Source organism: Panthera onca, chromosome D2 (genome assembly GCF_046562875.1).
Source record: "Panthera onca isolate mPanOnc1 chromosome D2, mPanOnc1 haplotype 2, whole genome shotgun sequence".
Taxonomy (NCBI): Eukaryota; Metazoa; Chordata; class Mammalia; order Carnivora; family Felidae; genus Panthera; species Panthera onca.
Window position 1 is genome coordinate 21,136,317 of NC_138349.1, and position 22,936 is coordinate 21,159,252.

Here is a 22,936-nt window from a genome sequence, read left to right on the forward strand (position 1 = left end):
TGAGTTCTTTTCTTATTCCCCATCCTGGAGAAGTCTTTCTTATGTGTGAAATAATATTAGAGAAATTAAAGTCAAGATTACTTTGCAATCTTTCTTCTCTTTTTGTGCCAGATAAATTTTCTATAATCTTGTATTAAAATGCAGTCTTAAATCTAATACTCCCCTCCCTCCATCATTTCACCCCATCTGTATTGAAATTCTCTAACATTTATTTTTTGAACATTTGTTGACCCTGAGCTCCAAGACACATGTGGGTGGGTGCAAATGATATTTGCACAGATATGAAAATGACTTTGAGAAGATATTTTAACCCTAAAGTTTTCTTAAAAATATTTTATCTTGGAAAGCAGATTTACTAGAAGTCTTTGGAGATTCTTCTTTGTTTTCTATTATGATGGCAATTATAATAGAATAACCTGCATATAATAATAGATCATATAATGATACATTATCTAATGACTTAAAAGTCCATGAAGATGAACATTTTTTAAAGGAACAAAGTCATTTTAAATCAATATTAAGCTTTGGGATTGGGGTAAGAGTATCAGTGCTGCCCACATGTAAATATAATTTTCAATTGGAGTAGCATGTACAAAATTAAGGTCACAATCATAATGGATGCTCACTGTTAGGAAAACTAGCTGATAATAGTAACAGCTCTGCTGTTGGACATCTGCCTGTTTTAGAGCCCCATCCCACAAAAGTTTCTTATTTGACATTATTTTTTTGTGTGTCCTTGGCATATGCTTTAGGTGGACTGATTATTGCAGCAACATCTCAAGAATGCTGATATACTGACTATTATAAACATGCTATCTAAGGCTTCTTTTTCTTTGTCCCTCCTGAGACTGGTAAGTCATTTCTAGTGTGAAATGCCTAGGTTTTCAGGCTCTGAGATAAAAGCAGTATCTGATTTTACTATCACTGTCTAACACCTACTCTGCTTTGCCAAGTCTTCAATTATGTGACTCTATTCAATATTTCCATGAGGGACTTCAACTGACAAGGCATTAATGATCATAGCTGCTTTCAAGAAGAAGGTCTCATGTTTTAATAAAAAAGGGGAGAAATCTTTTGGTAACAGCAGCACTAAAGCCTTAGAATTTTGGAGAAGATAAAAATCCTGATTTCACGTGTTAAATCATTACAAATGATTATGTTTCTGTGGGTGTGCATGTATGTGTGTTAATCTTCTAGCCTTCAGTGAAAGTGAGACTGTGAATTTGCTTCGTATCTATCAAATGATGGTTAGAAAACCCTTTCAGTAAATGGGATAAAACAGTACATAGAATAAAACAATACACTAAAACAAAACAGAAAATGGAAAAACTGAATGCCTCGAGGCCTTTTCTTCTCTCTGCTTTAAACTATTTGGTGTACTTCTCCATTGAGCATGAATGACACATTTGAAAAGCATAAAGTAGAGTTTAAAGGTGTAGACCCTGGTTCCAGGTGGCCTGAGTTCAAATTCTAGCTTTACCCTTTGTTTGCTCTATGACCTTGGATATGTTATTTATTCTCTGTTCTTCTGGAGTTTTAGTTGTAAAAAATATATAATAATATTATTTTCCTCATAGTGTTGTTTTGAAGGTGAAATGAGTTAAAATATGAAAAGTTTCTAAAATAGTGCTTGGAACAGTCTTCCAGGAATAATAAGGAATAATAAATATTAACTATAATTATTGTAATACCATATTCATCTGTAATTGATGTCTGTTGTTTATGACAGCGAAGCATCCCTTTCTCTTTGCTTGGGAATGAACTCTTAAATTTTCTGTGGGAACCATTCCACACCGTATATAGTCTAGTTTGGACTTTCAAGCATTGTGGAAGTACCACCCATAGGCTCAGACAAGAGGGATCCCAGGACTTTAGATCCATGCCTTAGGAGCCCCTAAATTTTGGAGTCCTCTATGGTGCTTAGGGCCAACCAATATGGCAGTGCCATTCAGGCATGGTCACCCAGTCTTGACCAAGATCCACATGGTCTCTGGTCTTTCCTATTTGGAATTACACTGTAACCATCCACCTCATACAAGGAATTGACTACATACCCCAAGGAGCTCAGGGACTGTAACTGTGAGATTGTCCCAGGGGTTCATAGCCAGGGTCTGATTCAGGAAAGCAACTTGGTAAGTGGAATGCTCCTGCTGACCATTACAATATTTCTTTCACAGATTACATAAGATTTACTTCCAGAATAGTGCTAACACCCTGATTTTGGGTGTCACTTACTGATGATGAACATGAGATGAATTCAGGGCTCTGGTTTATAGATAGTCTACAACTAACCATTGGGTATGAGACACTAGTGGTCTTGCTTGACTGTGCTTAGAATATGTGCTATCTCTGGTCAACATGATCAGAGTGTGGCAGTGGTGAGAACAGTCCTTTACTCTGTGTGTCTTCCATAATTGCCACCCAGGGTGTTCCACAATATTCCCTTCAGGTTCTGTAACACAAATCATACAGTCCTTTGAGGGTAGTCACAACTATGTGTCTGAGTGCTTTTAAGACTGTTGCTTCTCAGTGCCAACACATAAATCCAATTGATCTCTACTTTCTTTCCTTTAAATTTCAAATGTAGGGAAAGATAAACAGACACCTATTCCAACTGCAGTCCAAATAAAATTGGAAGCCCTAGTCTGTATAATAAGACAAGAAAAAGAAATAAAAGATAAATTGGAAAGGAAGAAATAAAACAATCCCTATTTATTGATAACATAAATTTATAAGGAACCTATTTTTTTTTTAGTTTATTTATTTGAGAGAGAGACAGAGAGTACATAAGGGAGGAGCAGAGAGAGAGGGAGGGAGAAAGAGAATCCCAAGCAGGCTCCAAGCTGTAAGCACAGAGCCCGATGCAGGGCTCAATCTCATGAACTTTGAGATCATGACCTGAACTGAGATCAAAAGTTGGCCTTTAACTGACTGAGCCACCCAGGCACCCCAAGGAAACTAATTTTTAAAAAAACCTACAATTAATAAGAGAGTTTAGTAAAATCACAGGATAAAATCAATTTATAAAAGTCAACTGGATATTTTTATACTAGCAATGTTTATTTGGAGGCCAAAATTAAAATTATACTATTTTCAGTAAACCAAAAAACAATGAAATATTTATGTATAAATATTACAAAAATACACTGGATCTGTATGTTGAAAACTATGGAACACTGATAAAAGTATTTAAAAGAGCTAAATAAAAGACAGACAATATTCATGGATTAGCAAATCATCATAGGAAAGATGTTGAATATTCCCCAAATTATTTATAGATTTAACTTTATACCAATAAAATTTCAGTAGGATTTTATTTGTGTGGATATAGATGAGCTGATTCTAAATTTTATATGCAAAGACAAAACATTAGAATAGTTAAAGAATTTTGAAAAAAAGAATAATGTTACTCAATTTCAAGATTTTCCATGAAGTTATGTCAATCAAGATTGAGGTATTGGCAAAAAGAGAGACATATAGCTAAAAAAAAAAAAAAAAGAATAGAATCCTGAAATAGACCCACATAATTACAGATAATTTATTTTTTACCAATATTAAAAAAGAATACAAAAAGCAATCCAATAAAGAGCCTTCTCAACAAATGTTGTTGGTCAATTAGATATACATAGGCAATAAACAAAAGCAAGAAAAAAATTTTGACCTAAATCTTATACATTGAAAAATAAACTCAAAATGGGTCATTGGTTTAAATGTAAGACGTAAAACTGTAAAACTTTTAGAAGTAAACACAGGAGAACAATTTATATGACTTTGATCATGAATTTATATACATGACCCAAAGCATGATTCATAAAAGAAAATTGATAAATTCATTGCATTAAAATTTAAAATGTTAATTTTGCAAAAGATACAATTAAGGGAATGAATAAATAGACTGTAAATTATATACTAAGAGAAATATTTGCAAACCATATATTTTACAATGGATCATAACTAGAATTTATAAATGACTCTCAAAACTCAAAAATAAGAAAATATGGTACTGGCACAAAATAGACATATAGATCAATGAGCAGAATACAGACCCTAGAAATAAATTCATATTTATGTGGTCAATTAATCTATGAGAAAGGAGGAAAGAATATACAGTGAGAAAAAGACAGTCTTTTCAATAAATGGTGCTGGACAGCTACATGAAAAAGAATGAAACTGGACTACTTTCTAACACCATACACAAAAGTAAATTCAAAATGCATTAAAGACCTCAATGCAAGACCTGAAACCATAAAAATACTAGTAGAGGGTACAGACAGTAATTTCTCTGACATTAGCCATAGCAACATTTTTCTAGATATGTCTCCTAAGGCAAGGGGAACAAAAGCAAAAATGAACTATTGGGACTACATCAAAATAAAAAACTTCTGCACAGCAAAAGAAACATTCAACAAAACTAAAAACATACTGAATTGGAGAAGATATTTTCAAATTATATATCTACTAAGGGATTAGTATCCAAAATATATAAAGAACTATACAAGTCAACACCAGCCACCCCCCCCCCCCTTCCAAACAATCTGATTTAAAAATGGGCAGAGGACCTAAATACACATTTTCCCAAAGAAGACATACATATGGTCAGCAGACACATGAAAAGATGCTCAACATCAATCAGGAATTAGGAAAATTCAAATCAAAACCAAAATGAGATATCACTTCACACCTGTTAAAGTGACTAAAATCAAGAAGACAAGAAACAGCAAGTGTTCGGGAGGGCGTGAATATAAAGGAAATCTTGTGCACTGTTGGTGGAAATATAAACTTGGTACAGTCACTATGGAAACCAGTATGGAGGTTCCTCAAAAAGTTAAAAATAGAAATACCATATGCTCCAATAATTCCACTATTGGGTATTTACCCAGGGAAAATGAAAACACTAACTTGAAAAGATACACACACCACGATGTTTATTGCAGCATTATTTACAACAGCCAAATTATGCAAGCAGCCTAAGGGCACACTGTAAGTGAATGGATAAGGCAAACATAATGTGTATGTATAATATATACTATATATGGTATCTATAAATATAAATAAAATGGACTATTACACAGTCATAAAAAGGATGAAATTGTGCCTTTGAGACAACATGGATGAACCTAGAGCATATTAAGCTAAGTGAAATAAGTTAGACTGAGAAAGATAAATATCCTATGATTCATCAATGAAATCTGAAAAAAAAAATGAACACATGGAAAACAGACTCAGAACTATAAGTGCAGAGGACCAAACTGATGATGGTTGCTAAAGGAGAGGTGAGTAGAGGGTTGGGCAAAATGAGTGAAAGGGAGAGGGAACTACAGGCTTCTAATTATGCAGTGAGTAAGTCACAGGATTAAAAAGCAGCACATAAGGAATACAGCCAATGATATTGTAATAGTGATGTGATGGGACAGATGGTAGCTGTACTTGCGGTGAATGGCATAACGTATAAACTTATCAAATCACTACGTTGTATACCTGAAACTAATGTAACATAATGTGTCAACTATACTTTCAAAAATAAGAAAACAAAACCCCAATTTAAAAAAGAGCTAATGACATGAACATACACTTCTCCCCAAAGGATGACAAATATACACATGAAAAGTCATAATAGTTAAAGCCATAATAATTGCAAATTAAAACTTGGTGAGGTACTACTACACATCGAACAGAAAGGCTAAATCAAAACATTCAATACCAGGATCTGACAAGGAAGTCATAGTCACTAGAACTCTTCATGGATTGCAGGTGAGTACAGTCACTCTAGAAAATGGTTTGGCATTTTCTTATGAAGTTAACCCTACTACACTGTGGACCCAGTGATCCCACTCTTGGGAATATATCTTAAAAAATGGACATATATGTTCATACAAAAATTTCTACGTGGATATTTATAGCAGCTCTATTAATAATTGACACAAACTGGAAACAAACCAAATGTCCGATAAGTGAAGGGATAAGTAAACAAAGGTACATCCACACAGTAGAATACAGCTCAGATATAGGAATAGAATGAAACAGAATTGTTGTACACATAACTTGCATGTATATGCATTACTACTGTATGATTACATGTACATAATATCCCCCCAAAAGATAAAACTTCAAATATGGAAAATATGTCAGTGATTTCTGAAGTTGATTTTATTTTTATTTTTTGGAAATTGAGCTTCCTATGCACTGATTATTGTATTATTGTGGTATTAACATGGACCTTTACAGGGTTGAAATTCATAGAACTGTGTTACCAACAGATCAACTTTTTTGTATAAATTTAAAAAATAAAGACATTGGTAAGTAAATGAAAAGACAAGACAGAAAACAGTTTCAAAACACATGTTTAATAAAACACATGTTATAAATCACATATCAATAAAGCTGTAAAAAAAAAATGAAGTTCTGAGTTCAGATGAGCCGAATGCTCATAATTTCCTTTTTTATATCAATAATTTGCAATAATACTGTCCTTTCTCCAGCTTTTGCCTTTTTCATATTTATTTAAAAAGCCTCTAAACAAAAGAATGTATCAAAGACTTCGTTTGGGTGGGTTGCTTTAGATAAAATATCTTAAGAATTATGTAGCCAATGGCTTTCTTGAAGAAAAATAAAAAGATTTTTTGGCAAGGAAAAAAAAATAAAACACATGTGTCTGTAATACATTAAGACCTCTCAAAATTTTATAATATGAAAACATTCAATCTAATTTAAAAAATAAGAATGAAGAATGTTTCAACAGAGAACACAAATATGCACAAGAAAAAGTACTCAGCATCATTCGTTATTAAGAAAGTACACATTTAATCATAATAACAAGTAAGTGACTTAAAAACAAAGCTGACAGTACCACATACTTGTGAAGATATGGAGAATCTAGACTTCTCATACATTGCTGGCAGGATGTAAAATGTTATAGCCACTCTGGAAAACAGGTGTGCAATTTTTTATAAAGTCAAATATATATTAACCAATATGACCCAACACTTCCATTCCTGGGTTTTTATCTGAAAAATAAAAAGTTATGTTCACACAAACACTTGGGCATCAATGTTTATTGCTGCTATATTCATTATCACCCCAAATTTCAGCTGGCGAATGGATAAATGAACTTTGGCACACCCTTACAATTGGATACCATTCAGCTATAAAAAGGAACATGCTACCGATAGCGTGATGATATGGATGATTCTCAGATTTAGCATTATGCTAAATTGCAGAAACCAGATGTAAAGGGCTACATTCTGTATGATTATGTTTCTATGACATTCTGGAAAAAACAAAAATAGAGGGGGGGAAAAACCCATACCAGAGCTTGCCAGGGACTAGGGTGTGAAGGGAATGTTTGATTATAAAGGGGCCCAAGGGAACTTTATGGTGTGATGGAAGGCTGTGTCATGACTGTCTGGAAGGTTTTACAGTGGTATGCATTCATTAAGTCTCATAGAATTACACACTAAAGAGGATATTTTTTCCTAGATATAAATGATGCCTCAAAAAATTAAAATATAAGGGTTCAGAGGTGGTGTATCGATGAAACTGGGCGATGAGTGTTTGGGAGTTTATTATGCAACTTTTTCTATTTTGTACATGTTTGAAAAGTAAAAAGCAAACAAATTCAAGAAGGTTAACACGGCTGGCAGGAATTTGGGTAAAAGGATGCTCATATATTACTGATGAACATGTAGATTGCAACAGAAGTTTTTTTGAAAGCAATCTTGTAACAGCTGTTAAAACTTGAAACTACATAAACCCTTTGTCCCAGAAGGCTCACTATTTGAATCTTTCCCATAGAAATAAGAGCTCCAGGTTTTTAAAGGTATATGTACAAGTGTTTATGACAGCATTGTACTTAGTGGTGATCAACTGAGTACAGAGTGTCTATAAATGGAGAACTCCAGAAACACACCCTTGTGATACTCCCTTTATAGTCACCTACGTATCCCAGTGGCACATGGCTTACTCAATTACAGAACAGCTGCACTTTGGAATATTATGCAGATACTAAAAAATAATCAGAATATTAGTTTACAAATCGAATAAATAACAATGTTTCAACCTTTCTTTGAATGACTCCAGTACCTGCATACTTAATCTCTGTGTGCTATTTTGTTTTTTATTTTTCTTATTTTTTTTTTTTCACATTATGTTCTTCCTGGCCTTCACCTTATCTCTTTATAGTAAGAGTGAGCTGAATTTAGGGTTTGAGATTAGAATAAATTACTAAGAGATAGCAGGGCATTTTCCTGGGAAGAGGTAGTTTCTCTTTGTTCATTTGGGCAACACTTGCTCACTGGCACATTGCAGTGAGATTTGACAACAAAGCCCTACATGATGATTCTGCACCCACTTTTTCCCCCTCCTGTCTCCTTGGGGGCCTTTGAACTGTGGACCCGGCCACTTAGTAGTTCTGGTGCTTCATCATGTCTCTCTTTTCCCCTGCATTCCTTAACATGAGAAACCACTGGCTTTATTATAGTGGATGAAGTGCTCAGGGGATTGCAGTTGGGAGGCAAGTCCAATGTGAGGGGATTTGTGTTCTTGCCTCTACTGGCAACCCATTCAACTATAGTCTCGTGATTCCATTTCTATAAAGTAGCAACACTAATCTGTGCTGTTGGAAGCCATTATGCTGGTAACTCTTCCAGGATATCATTTTGGGATGACATGGAGGGAGGCAGATAATCTTTTTCTTGATCCTGGGGCCAGCTGCATGGATGTATTTAGTTTGTGACAATTCATCAAATTGTACACTGATTTTGGCTTTTTTATATGCATATACAAAAGTGTGTATGTTATACTTCATATTAAAATAACACATACTGAAGTGTATCATACTTGAATGAAAGGTTAAATACAAATAAAAAACATCTATATTAAAGTTATGAATATTAGTTACTATATAAGTGATCATACAGTCTCAATGGTTTAGTATAATAACATTTTATTTCTTTTTAAAAAAATTTAACGTTTATTTTTGAGAGACAGAGAGTGCAAATGGGGGGAGGGGCAGAGAGAGTGGGATACACAGAATCTGAAGCAGGCTCCAGGCTCTGAGCTGTCAGCACAGAGCCCAGTGTGGGGCTCGAACCTATGAACTCTGAGATCATGACCTGAGCTGAAGTCAGCTGCTTAATAGACTGAGCCACCCAGGCTCCCCACATTTTATTTCCTAGTCATATTTCTGAGATTGTTGCTTTCAGCTAGTACTCCTAAGTAGGTCTTCTCTAAGCACTGACTCAAAGATCCAGGCTCCTTCCATCTTTGGGCGTGGCTATCCTTAACATATGGTTCTGTGTGGTAAAGGGATATACTGGAAAATTCTAAATGGGTGGATTTTTAGGGGTCAGGCTTGGGAAAAGTATCACTTTCTCTAATATTCTATTTGATAAAAGTGATCAAATGACCTTACCTAGAGGCAAGAAAATTTAGTCTTTTATATTTTCCATTAGGGAAATAATACAGTTTGATAAATATATAACATTATTTTGTTTTGCATAGACTCTATTTTTAAAAAGTATAATGCAATCCATTTGAAAGAAATAAGATTGTCATTTGAAACATTAATGAACCAATGATTGAACCATTTGAGAAGATTTCATGGAGAAAGCAGTTTTTCAGCTGTGCCCTGATGGATGAGGGTAATATTGAATAGGTGGAGAGATTGGGGAAAACATTGGTCCTGGGGACCTCATTACTGATATACCTACACAAAGAGCAGAACAGGAGCATCGCTACTGTATAGCAATTGTTTTATGTATCCCTCATTTTCCAGAGGACCCTTTAGAATGAAAATTAAGTTTAGAAATTGGAAGTTGGAAGTTGGGGTTGCCTCTACTGTACCTAGGGGCCAGCTTAATCATTTTTTTCTCATCAGGAATATAATTATCTTTTGTTTGACCTTGCTTCAAAGAAGAGAGTTTACTAATCTGATTTATGAGCATTTTATCATCTATCTCCCTCCACCCAAGATATTTTCTGACAATTTCAGCATGTCTTGTGTTCTTTCAGTCTATTTTGCATATATGATAATCTTGCTTTCTCCACCAGATTCTTAACTTTGAAAACAGATATTCTCATCCCTCCACACTAAGCACAGTATGGGAGGTATAATAGTTGTAAAACACTAAGACATTTTGGTTCCTTGATTCATTGGGTCTTGGAAAATATCTGGCGTGATAATTTTTTTCCTTTAATTTTGTTTCCTATATTTTTACACAAGAACAACAAAACACCAGTATCATGAATTTAAATCTTCAAATCTTTTTCCTCTTTGCAGCTAGTCAGAGAGGGAGCAAGAGGCTAGGTTATAGTAGTTACCGTCATGAAGCTATGTTTCCTTGTCTTGTGAGGTGAGAGGCAGAGATGAATTTTATGAAACGATGGATGCCTTCCAACCTGCCTTTTCATACAGCCACAAGTAATCCACAGAATGTTGAATACTCTATGTTCCAATACATTATTCATTTAGTGTTCTACCATGTTTACAGATTGGGGCCATATGTGCTTGTATGTGCCTTCGATTGGCGTCAAGCTCTAGTGCTCTCACTTTCAGGACTTAAGATAATTTGGTGCAACGGTGATTATTTCCTGACATCTCCTTTGCCAACTTGGAATCTTAGATGAGCAAAGAAATAACAATAACATGTCACATAAAATCCAATACATATTCAATTGGTGTGCCTCCAAGAAGCATCTCTCAACAAAGAATCTCTAGTCCGTGTTAAACTGGCATCTTAAGTTAACTGATGATTTTGTTATAGATCAATTGAATGGGAGAAAAATAGAACAAACTAAATTATATTTTCTAATGTGAAACATAATCTAAGAATGTGAGTAATTTGGTTTTCATTTCTATTATCTTCAAATTATTGTGTCATTAGGCATCTTGGCAAAACCAGTAACAAATGTTGAAGGGCAATGTTTTCCTTGCTAAACCACTCTGGTACCTTGCTAGAGTTCTTGTCTTGAGTGCTGGGACCAACTTCTGAGAATCTATTGTATTTATCAGGTACTTCCATAATTAAGGGCATAGTATTCATAATTAAATGTCAGACCCTTCCGTGATTAGTGTCAAGGACCAGAAAATCCAAGGAATCATTTAAGGTGTTATATGGGAACATACTTGACATTCACAACAACAAAAAGTTTGGTTGTTGTCCTGCTCTGAGCAGGTGGAACCATTGACAAGCCTGACAAGTTGCGCGGAAGCCTTAAAAGTTGAAGCTGTGTCAGCTTCCAGTTTGCTAAGTACTGGAAGTTCCCAGAAAAATGTTCCCTGGAAAACACACTGCTCTTCTTATCCTTCCTTATTTGCCTCAGAAATTAATTTATGAGCTAAGGCACTTGAAATGATGCCATAAATGTTGTGAGACTTTCCAAGACCCTCAGCAGTGCTGAGCCTCAATATTTTTGTGTTGCAGTCTCTCTCCTGCCGCATTTTAAGAAAGCTTGCTCATCTCAGCTTTGTCCTTGCCAGAAGTCTGTTACTTTTTCTTTCTGGCAGGTCTTCCAAGTTGCTGGCAATAATTCCATTAATATCAGAATATGGATTACTAAGTATATCCATTAGTTTTGGATCTACATCCCTCTCTGGACTGGCCAGTGTTGGCTAAAGAATAAATTGGCTGGCTCCAAAATCAAGGTCAAGAGTAACACCGGCATTGACACAGACATGAGGATTAGACAGATGTGCAAGAGAAGGATGATGAGGAGGAGGAGAGCTCAAATATTTCCTAAGATTGAAAAACTGAGGTGGAGAATGACATATTCTAGGCCAGGGAGAAAGAAAACAAAACCAAACAAAAAAAAAAAACCCAACAATAACAAAAGACCAAGACAGCCTGGAATTTAAGCATTAGGGAAATGCCAAAGTATTGAGATTTACCAAAGAATGTTCTGTCACTAGCAATGGTGAAAATGAGGAGGAGGATATTGATGATAATTAACATTTATTGAGTGATTATCATAGAAGGCACAGTTTTACATTGCTTCATATATATTTTCTAATTTAGTCTCATAAACATGGGGTAGGTGTTACTAGCATATGCATTTTACATATGACGAAACTAAAGATCAAGGAGATGTAGTAACTTGCCTAATGTGATGCAGGCAATTAAGTGTTCAGGTAAGATTTAAGCTCCATTCTGTTTGATAATAGAGTAGGTGCTTTCATCTTTTCTTTTTGTTTTAAATATTATAGAAAATATTGTTTATGTCCCCAAGATTTCCTCCACTAGTTCTGTGGGTAAGTCCTGATTTCTGTGAGCTTCTCCTAAGGGTTTGAACCTGCTAACTGTTTATAGAGACCTACCATTGGGCTTCTGGCACTATTTTGATCAAACCAGAAGTCAAAGATGCCTGGAGTTTTATTCCAGTTGGAGACTTGTGGGGGCACTCGGGAGGGAGTATGTAAGCCCCGTCCCCTTGCCTTGAGATGAGACAAACTCTGTGATGTAATTGTGCTGCAGAGCCCCTGCTGCATCAGGCTGAAGAGGAGTATGATACCTGAAATTGTATCCTGCTTGGCTTCTTCCCTCTCTTTCCCTGTGTCTGTCACTCTCCTCCCTTTCTCCTGGGAACACCCCTTAATAAATCACTTGCAAATCCTGTCTTCCTGCCTGCTTCCTGGGGGTGGTGGCGGGGGATGTCTGAACCAAGACAATTATGCTTCCGTCCCATTTTAAACTTGACTCCACAAATGAGCCAACTTAAAAAAAATAATGTTTATTTATTTTTGAGAGAGAGAGACAGATCAACAGACAGACAGACAGTGAGGGAGGAGAGGTAGAGAGAGGAAGACACAGAATCTGAATCAGGCTCCAGGCTCTGAGCTGTTGGCACAGAGTCTGGTGCGGGGCTCGGACTTTTTAACTGGGAGATCATGACCTGAACTGAAGTTGGACGCCTAACCGACTGAGTCACTCAGGTGCCCCATAAATGAGCCAACTTTGATGAAAGGCAATATGATATAATAATCGAACACAGATAATGAAGACACTTTAGAGATTGTTCCACATGTAGATTTGACCTCCCAGTTACTCTCATTTCATTCATTCAAGCATTCATTTCATTCATTCAACATACAACAAAAATGTATTTTGTACTACGTACTAGGACCAATATTGATGTGTACACAACCCTTCATGTGGATAGGAAAAAAGTATGTACTTGTCAGTGTATACACTCAGGGAATTCAGAAGGAATAGACGTTCCAATAAAATTCGACCCTTTACCATTGTGTGCATCATTTCAATTTCCACAGTATGATTTCTTCTTGATCTGAATTTATTATGGTTTGAAATATTTTTCACCGCTGAGTGGTGTATGGATCATCAAAGCCTGAGGATGGGGTTGGCTCAGGCTAGAAACCTTCACTCACCACAGGCTGAATAAATGTCTTGCATACAGTGTGATAAAACCACCTTTTTGCAGTTTTGGGGGATTGGTCTTGGGGAAAAAGATGAGTCATAGAAATAAAAGGATTCATCGAAGAAAATATTGTTAAGAATATGATTAATTATGGAAGGGAGATACTGCCCTGGCTGCAAGTTACTTCTTCATTCCAAATTTATTTTGGGATTTGGTGTGAGAGGTAAAGGAATAAAACTTTGAAAAGGAGGTGAGTAAACTCAGAATTTTGAACCTAGGATTCTTAATGTTAGGAGCCCCAAAGACCTGTGAGATACAGATTTTGCTCCCAAGTAGCTCTGCCTCTCACTCACTTCACTCTCTTTCTACTTCCCTCACTTTGTCCATTATGTGAGAGCTCTCACTAGGTTTAGAGAATGTTGCATCTGTAACATGATCTCTCTCTTCTCAGTTTCAAACGTCAAGCCTATACCTGCTATTCCAATACACACCTTTTAGCTGCATTTCCTTTTATTTCTTAGTGACATTTGCTTTTTTTTTCTTTTAGTGACATTTACACTTTACCCATCTTTCTGAAATTAAGAATGTTGTGTCAGGTTGCATACCTTTGGTCAAAGGCTATTGTGAAATATACAAGACAAACTTGTAAATACAGGGTAATCTGTAGACAAATTCAAAGAGAGCATTTCTGAGTATGAATATATGCTTTGCTATTAGAATCACCAAGGAAAGAACCCAGATCATCAGCACCAACTTTATTTAAATGTATTGTCATAATAGATTTTAGTGTTAAATAAAACTACTGAGTAAAGAGAGATTCAAATTTGTATGCATGTCATATATTTCTTGAAGAATCCATCTTCAATGGATACATTTAAGAAATAATATAGAAATCATCTAGCATGGATTCAGAAAATAAAGGTAATATGAAGGATGAAGAAATTCCATCTCAAAAGGCCACAGAGTCAGATTCACTAGGCTCAAGGAACCAGATGGGGTGGCTCAGTCTTTAGGGTGGGCTGAAGAGCTGAGTTAGTCAGAAATTTGAGTCAGGGGTGAAGTAAGAGGAAAAGAGTCTATGTCATGGTTTTTCAAAAGACACTTTATATAAGGTCTTTGTAGACATTTTCTGAGCACTTTAAAACTTAAGCTTTAGGGCTCCTTCACAGACCTATGAATCACACTCTTTGGCAGTAGGGACAAGCATAACTGGTTACAAGGGCTTAAAAGACATCTTCAGGATCTGGTTTCTCTCCGTCAGGGTTGCTCAGTGTCAGCACTATTAACATCATTTTTGTGTTAACTCCATTGTTAGTCAGGATTTTCCTCTTGGTCACATTTGGCTGCTAGTCGTTCCTGGGCTACATTTTCTCTGGTTTATTTGCAGACTGAAATGTGTACCTACTCCCTTAATAGTGCTGAAAAAGTCCTAGAATTAAACATTATCATCTCTGATTGGTTTGATTGGGTCACATGCTCATTCCTGTGTCAATTACTTTTGCCATGGTAACATGAGACTTTAAATGACTAGGTATAGATTATACAGCACCCAGGTTGCTGAAATGGAGTTTATACCATTGAGGCACATAAATCGGAAGAGTAGGGGAAGGGACAGTTTCCCAAATGAGAATGGGACATGTTATCAGAAGCTGGGTATGGAAGATAGGTCTTGGGGACAGAGAGGGACTAGAGACAAGTGGCTGTTACAATTGTCTATTCAAGGGGTAATGAAAGACTAGACCAAGAGGAGCTAACCTGAGATGAAATAGAGATAATATAAGGAGTGTTTTAGTGGTATAATTGAAATACTTTTTATATATGATTGATTAGATTTAGAAGCATCAAAGAAAGATCATTTATAGCTGTAGCTTTCATATTTGAAAGTCCAATATTTGACCTTAGATGTAGCTAGATTCCATTTTTCGTATGATGTTGTACAGGGATTTCTCTATGTGTATCTTGGCTTGATTTCCTTTGAGCTGATTTCCTTCTCAGTATGCTCAGTATGCTGTCTATCAGGCAGCAAGATGGCATCAAGTCAACCTGGGCTTACAAGATCCTTAAAACTCATCAGTCCAGTGTAAGAATTCAAATATTTCTCCCTTAGTATCCATATCAGTGCCAACAAAAGATTATGATTGGCCTTTGTTTTATGGACTGAATTGTTTCCCTTCAAAATTCATATGTTGAAGCCCTAACCCTCAGTACCTCAGAATAACAGTTTGTTAAAGAGGTAATTAAGGTTAAATGAGGTCATATGCGTGGGCCTGTGTTAGGGTTCTCTAGAGAAATGGAACCAATAAGATTGTGTGTGTGTGTGTGTGTGTGTGTATGTATGCAGAAAGACTTATCTTAAGGAGTTGGCTCATGTGATTATGAATGCTTGGAAGCAGAAAATCTAGTGGGGAAGACTGGCAGGCTTGAGGCTCAGGAAGGAGTAGCAGTTTAGGTTCAAAGGCAGAATGCTGGCAAACCAGGATGAGCCAGGGTTACAGATAAAGTGTGAAGGCAGTCTGCTGGCTGAATTCCCTCTTGCTTGGGCAAAGTCAGCCTTTTGTTCTGTGTGGGCTTTCAACTGATTGGTTGAGGCCCACCCACATGAGAGAGGGTCAATCTACTTTACTTGAAGTTATAGATTTAAATGTAAATCTCATTCAAAAATATCCTCACAGAAAACTTCAGGGTAATATTTGACCAAATATATGGGCACTGTGACCCAGCCAAATTGACACATATAATTAACCATCACAGGGGGCTAATCATATCTGAATGGTGTTCTTATAAGAAGAGTAAATTTGAATATACAAGGAGATACCAGAGATGTACATGCACAGAGGAAAGAGGACTATGTCCTGTGTAAGGACATAGTCAAAAAATGGCCATCTGCAAGCCAAGAGACCTTAGAAGAAACAAAACCTTCTAACATCTTGGTCTTGGACTTCCAGCCTACAAAACTGTGAGACAATAATTTTCTGTTGTTTAAGCCACCTAGTCTGTTGTATTTTGTTATGGCAGCCCTAGAAAATGAGTACTGCCCAACCACAGACCAATCACTATATAGCATATAAGGGGCATGTGGCACTCATTGGATAGGCTTAGTCAGTTGCTTACCCCAGAAGCTAGAAAAATAGGGATCATATGATTGACAATCCCAAAAGAATTACAAAGATTAGAAGAGAAAAATTTTCCAAACATTCTATAAAAAGTAATCATTTTTGAACTAATTCTTCTCACTGTAATGATATTCTTCATTAAGATTGATTCTAGAGAGCCACAGTAATGGAAGAATAGGGAAGTGTATAGAAAAATGAAAATATAAGGAGAGAGACAAAAAATCAAGTCTTCTCATTGAAATACACAAGTTAGGAGATGCTGAAGTTGTGTGCCAAGACAGGAAGTAAGAGACATACACATGTGAGTGACATATAATACCACTTAGGCTTTTAAATGAAGAGACATATATAATTGTGCCTCACCAATGGGAGGTATTCTAGATAGATAGATAGATAGATGATAGATAGATAGATAGACAAACGTAGACACACACACGCGCGCTCACACACACACACACACACACACACACACACACACACCCCATAGGGCAGCAGGTGATTTCCTTCTAAAACATTGACTATCAGGACTAAGACTGGGATTTCCAGGTCCTCGGGTAGAACCATAGCAATCTCAAAGGTTCATTTGTGTTATACTCAAGCTTAATGACCATGCTGCTCATTACTAACTTCTCTGTATTTACATTCTAAAATGGGAGGTTATTTGTTTTAATTTTAATTTTTTTAATTTTTTTTTTTTTTTTTTTTTTTTTTTTTTTTGAAAGAGAGCACAAGCAGGGGAGGGGCAGAGTGACAGGAAGATACAGAATCTGAAGCAGGCTCCAGGCTCTGAGCTGTCAGCACAAGGCCCGGTGCAGTGCTTGAACTCATGAACCATGAGATCATAACCTGAGTCGAAGTCAGAAGCTGAACTGACTTAGCCACCCAGGTGCCCCGAAAAAGGGAGGTTTTGATTGGTGTGCCTGCTACCATCTAATTTGGAGCACTCCTGTTGGGAAGAACTTCATACATGTCATCTCAGAGGTGGTTTTCCATTTTCATAGCTTGCCAATGTATGGGTGCTCTCAGCTCATGATGAAGCCCTGGTCCAAACATATGTGATCCAAGTGGTAGAAGTCATTTTATTTACTCAGAACATGAAGCATATAACATAGAAAATATTCAGGAAATAGAGTTAGTGTTACTTTCCCAAGGCCACAAGACTTCCTCCACCATGAAATCAATACTGAATGGCTCAGAATTTATTTTTGACAATTGATCATTACAATGGTAATAATGGTAATGATGGTGATGATGATGATGGTGATAATGATGATGGTGGTGGGGGCGATGTTAGTGTGATGTTTACCACTAAAATTTCTCTTTAAGACAGGTGGCACTGCCTTGAGTGTTTTATCTTATTTACTCATGTAATTCAAAAGTAGTCTACTGAGAATGTATCAAACCAATCTGATAGACATGGAAAATGAGAACAGTTTAAATAGGTTGCCTGAGTCTTCAAATTTAGTAAATATCGAGGAAGGCAAAATAGTACTGTAATCAGAAGCCTAGTTCTAAGAGTGCTGTAGCTGTAGTCGATAGGATCAATGGGCCCTGATAATTTCTTTGGTGTTTTTTCCCAAAAGTACTTCGGAACTTCCCCAGGTACCCTTTTTAGTAGGCACACTATTGTGAATCCAAGAAAGGATTACATTCTGCAGGGAGAGGGAGTTGGCATGAATCCCAGAGCTGAAGGCTATGGTTCTAAAGCTCTCTAGCTTCTGAGCTTTTGCTGAGTGGCTTTCACCATTCACTGAAAACGAAATATCTCGAAGTCAGACTATAATAACCACTAACTTAACTATCAGGATGATGAGTTTGGGATCTCTCTTCTCTAAATAAAAGTGTTATCTATTTCTCACTTCTGCAGGCAAAGTGTGTAAGAACTTTTCCCCACTTCCTTGCTCAGCCCTGCATATTGCTCATTTTGATGACACTGCATATGTATTTTTGAGAAGTTATAGGGTTTTTTTTAACTTCAAAATTTTTATTCTTCTGAAACCACAGAGGAGACACATTTGAGAAATAGCTCCCTTCAGGTGATAGTTTCCTCCAACATGTATTTGCAAAACTACTGAAATCACAATCTCTGTCACTTCTTATTTCATAGCTGGGACTAATCACCCAACTATAAATTTAATTCCTTCACATTATTATAGATTGCGTGTCAGTGTGAGATATAGCTATAATGGTGCCATTCAATAAATCTGATAAAAATGGAGAAGTTTCTCTCCTCATGCTAGCACTGAAAATTTTGGTTGATCGGCACATGACTTGTTCTCACAAGTATAAGAAGGAGAAGAATTCAAGTTCTCACTATTAATTAATAACTGATAACATATACCATTAATAATTCTAAATATATCTACATAACAGAACTAGAGTGCCTTGTGTGCTGTAGCTAAATCAATCACTAAACCTGACCATAATCTTGAATATTTATTGAATAAATAAATAAGGAAGGGAGCAGGCTTCCACAGGGGTGTGAGAGGTTCTTGTCATTGGCTTCATCTTTGCTCATTGCATTTTTCTTTTTTGTACAGCTTCTAGGGTGGCCACTCCTACTGGTTTTGGCCAGGGTCTTCTCCTTCCTGAATCTCTGTGGAACTCAAACAGTTAACATAAATTTTCTTATCTCTCAGTTCCTAATGTAACCATGGTAGCCATGGAGGGTTTCTAAATTTGTTGCTCTGTTGGTTATCACAGGACTTGGGAGGTAAAATGTTTACGGGTCCTACCTACTCACCAAACATCAAAACATATCTGGGCCTCAGCAGTGAAGTAGACACAGATGAACAACCTAAGAGTAAAAAAAAAAAAAAAAAAACAAAAAACAAAACAAAAAAAAAACCAACTTGTGGGGCTTGTGCAAATGAACTGTTCTCTATATACCAAACTCATTGCTTAAGAACATAAAGGTTTTTTCTTCTGCTTTCTATTATGTGCCTCTAATGGGCTAGGCTGGTTTAGAATGTTGGCATAGGCCATCAATCTTTGATGCTAAATTAAAAGCTAGAAAAGGACCAAATGCAAGGATCATCAGGGGAAAAATTATACTTTTCCCCAAAGTCTGAGATCTAAGTTCCATAGTCTCTATTTCTGTTTCAGCACCAAAGGCAAGTTTAGAAACAAACAAACAAACAAGTTTATTGAAATATAGAGTAGGAGCATATGAGCAGAGAGAGGAGTGGCTCTTTGGAAATGGGAGGCGGGATGCTTGGGGACTTGCTAGTAATGTTCTAGGACAAATCTCTTAGACCATGACCATGTAGGAAATACCAATTTAACTAGCTTTCAAAACTCTCATAAAGTAATCCTGGTTGAGGAGTTAGAGCCAGATCATGAGTACCACTAGGACATGGCATGAGCTTTTGGTTTCATTTTAAGAGTCAAGGGAAGCCGTTGAAATGGTTAAAGCAGAGAAGTGACAACATCTGATTTATACTTAATTATTAAGTATAACTCTTTAGCGAGTGGGTTAAAGAGGGCCAAGAGGGGAAGCAGGGAGCCCAGTTGGAACTGTAGCAGTGGTCTTGGTGAAAGTTCCCAGTGAACACACTGGAAGGTGATTTAAATAGAACTCAGACAGCCATGTGATTCTGCATGCCTGTCACTGAGCCTGGTTCTGTCAGATTGGAGTATGCTACCCAGGCTGCAAGAACAGAACACTCCCTTTCCTGATCAACTTTGGGCGATCAGTTGCCTCTGAAAATAGTTTTCAGAGAAATTTCTATTTATGTTTTTTAATCAGAGAGAGAAAAGAAAAGAATAACTTGGCATGCTTATGGACAAAAGTAATATAGGAAGACAGTAAAAATCTTTCAGCGTAAAAATAATTACCCAAAATCAAAGGCATGAAAGTGCTAGCTGGCTCTCATAAATGTGTTTTTCATCATGTAAATCGTGTTAAATTTGAAATGTGAAAAATGGTTTTTCACTGCAAAGGTTACATGTAATTTTCAGCTACATAAAATATTTATTTGCTCTCGAGCTCTAGGTAGGTGTCATCTCACCCTATGGTCTAATGAGAAAAGCATTAGCCAGGCCAATGTATCCATGAAATACATTGGATAACAACCTGTCCCCTGTGCCTTGTATATGTATTCTTAGTAATATTAGGCTGACATTGTTTAATAACAGATATTATGAAGCTAACTCTGTATCTCCTTTAGGATTGCTAGAAAATTGGTAGCTGCCATCTGGGGAAACGGATTTCTGACAATTTTTTCCCCTCCAACCCTGTAGAGCTTTAAAGACTATTGTAAAAAGCATGTTTGCTGCTACACTCATTATGGGATATAAACGAACTGAATTCTAAAATTACATTTTCCCTGAGATTCTTCATTATTCAATATTATAACCCTTTTAGTGCCTTTTTTGTTTGTTTGTTTAAAGCATATGTAATAAACTCTGAAGCAACTTGAGCAACTTCTAAGAACCTATCTGGTATTTGGTGAAAAGACCTCTGGGATTCCTTTGTACAGGCTTCTTCTGCATCTCTCTTTAGGGTACATTCAGCCCATTATGTATACCCATTCATTCACTTATTCAATAATTATCGAACCCCTATTATGTGCAGGCCTGTGGTAGGTACTGTGCATCTATTAATGACAAAATGATCCAATTCCTATGAACCCAGTGCTTTCACTTTAGCATGTACAAAGCTGATATTCTGCATCGTGATGGGATATACGGTAGAGGCCAGCCCCGAGGTTTTGTTCAGAAGTGCAAAGGCAAATACTGCTATTGCTGTCTCATTGGATTTAGACATGAGTGGTTTCTTCCAAAGGTCTGGAACCAGAATTTTGTCTTTGGCACTTGGAGGTCTGTAGTGGATAATACAGTACTCTGTACAGACTCCTGCTTCAGAACAGAGACATTGATTTCTCCACTTGCCAGGAGTGTTAACTGCTGTGGTTGACTTTTGTGTTTCTTTCCAGAATTGTACACTGCTGAAGGGAACTGCCCTGCCCAAAGTTACAACTCTCCCCAAGGACCCCAGTTATTACTGGATGTTGGGATGATGGGTAACAGATTGAGTTAGTTCCCTTGCCTCAATTTAGACAACTCTGATGAACTACCTTAGAAGCTCCAAAGATTTCCATGGGACTAGAACATGGAACTTACTGTTCCATGTGTTGAACTTACTCGCTCTCATAAGCTCACTTCCCTATATGTGTTGGCCCTAAATGTACTCCTTCATAAACCTCCTTCAAGAAAACCTTTATTCCAGAGTCTGCTTCCAGAGAACCCCACCTGAGAAGGGGATTTAATACTTTTACAAATTCAGTTTATAATTTTGAGTGCCTAGACACAGACGCTACAGTCCATTTCCTTCTTTTTCTCTTTACTCTGTGCAAAGTCCCTTTAAGTTAGGTAAGGTATGCCCCACTGACAAATAAGAAATTGAGACTTGAAGACTCATTTGCTCCAGGTCACAAAGCCGGCAAATGATATACTCAGGATTCAGGCTTACTCCTGTCTGATGGGAGAGCCTGTACCCTGTTACACTGCTCCCCCCATTTGCCCTTTCCAGCCCCTTCTGATTTTCCTTGTAAAGTAGATTTCACTACTTGTTCATTCTCAGAACAAAAATTAACTTGTTGATTTCTCAAGTTACTTTTTATCTTGTTTCTCTCCTTCACAGCAAAATCCCAACACGGAATGAAGTTGAGGACAGACATTCACACCTAGGGGTGTGTGATGTAGCTATGTCGTGCATAATGCTTTAGGTCACACCAAAAAAATCCTTTGACCCCATACATGAAAATTCACATAGTAGCACTTATAAAACAAGCAAACAAAGCAAAAGCTGTTAACCAGAGAGAAGAAAAGGAAGAAATTTGCAAAGGCGAGGAAATTACAATATGACTGTCATGTCAGAGTGTCATGAAAGATAACACATTATCTTGTAGTGATAAAAATGACACTATAATTGGGATGTGTAATAGTGATAAAATGGCATCCATTTTGAACTAGGATCCTGATGTATTGGCCATTTCAATGGTATCTGTTCAGAGGTATACAGGGTTCTCTGAGTGGGAGTCAAAGCCTCTTCTCTCCCTACCTCCCACCCCTGGAGTGACTGACAAGAGTTTGTCACATTCCACATATTCCCTGATCATCTTCACCTGGAAGCCAAAATAAAAGCAAGAGCTCAGCTTCCATAGTGGTGATCTAACGGGGGTTTGTGGACCTACTTACTCAGTACACACAATCTATTGCTTGAGGGGTTGCTCTCAGCAAAAGGATCTGATTTTCACTTGGACCATCAATAGGAGAATCTGCTGGCACAGGCTTGTGAGATCCTGGGATGTTTATCCATGAAGCTTTCCGATTGGTCTGTTTCCCACTAAGCACTATGGAGGCCATTGGTTACAAATTCAAACACTTGTGGAGATTGATATCTTGTGGTCCATCAGAAATTGGTGTTAACACCTAACTGACTTTGTTATAGA

General features: G+C 36.8%; 1 long non-coding RNA gene across 1 annotated transcript in view; it reads left to right on the plus strand.

The window, feature by feature from the left end:
- Positions 1-22,936, plus strand: part of LOC132684569 (uncharacterized) — a 108,098-nt gene that overhangs the window by 54,879 nt on the left and 30,283 nt on the right. The gene's annotated exons all lie outside the window — the stretch shown is intronic.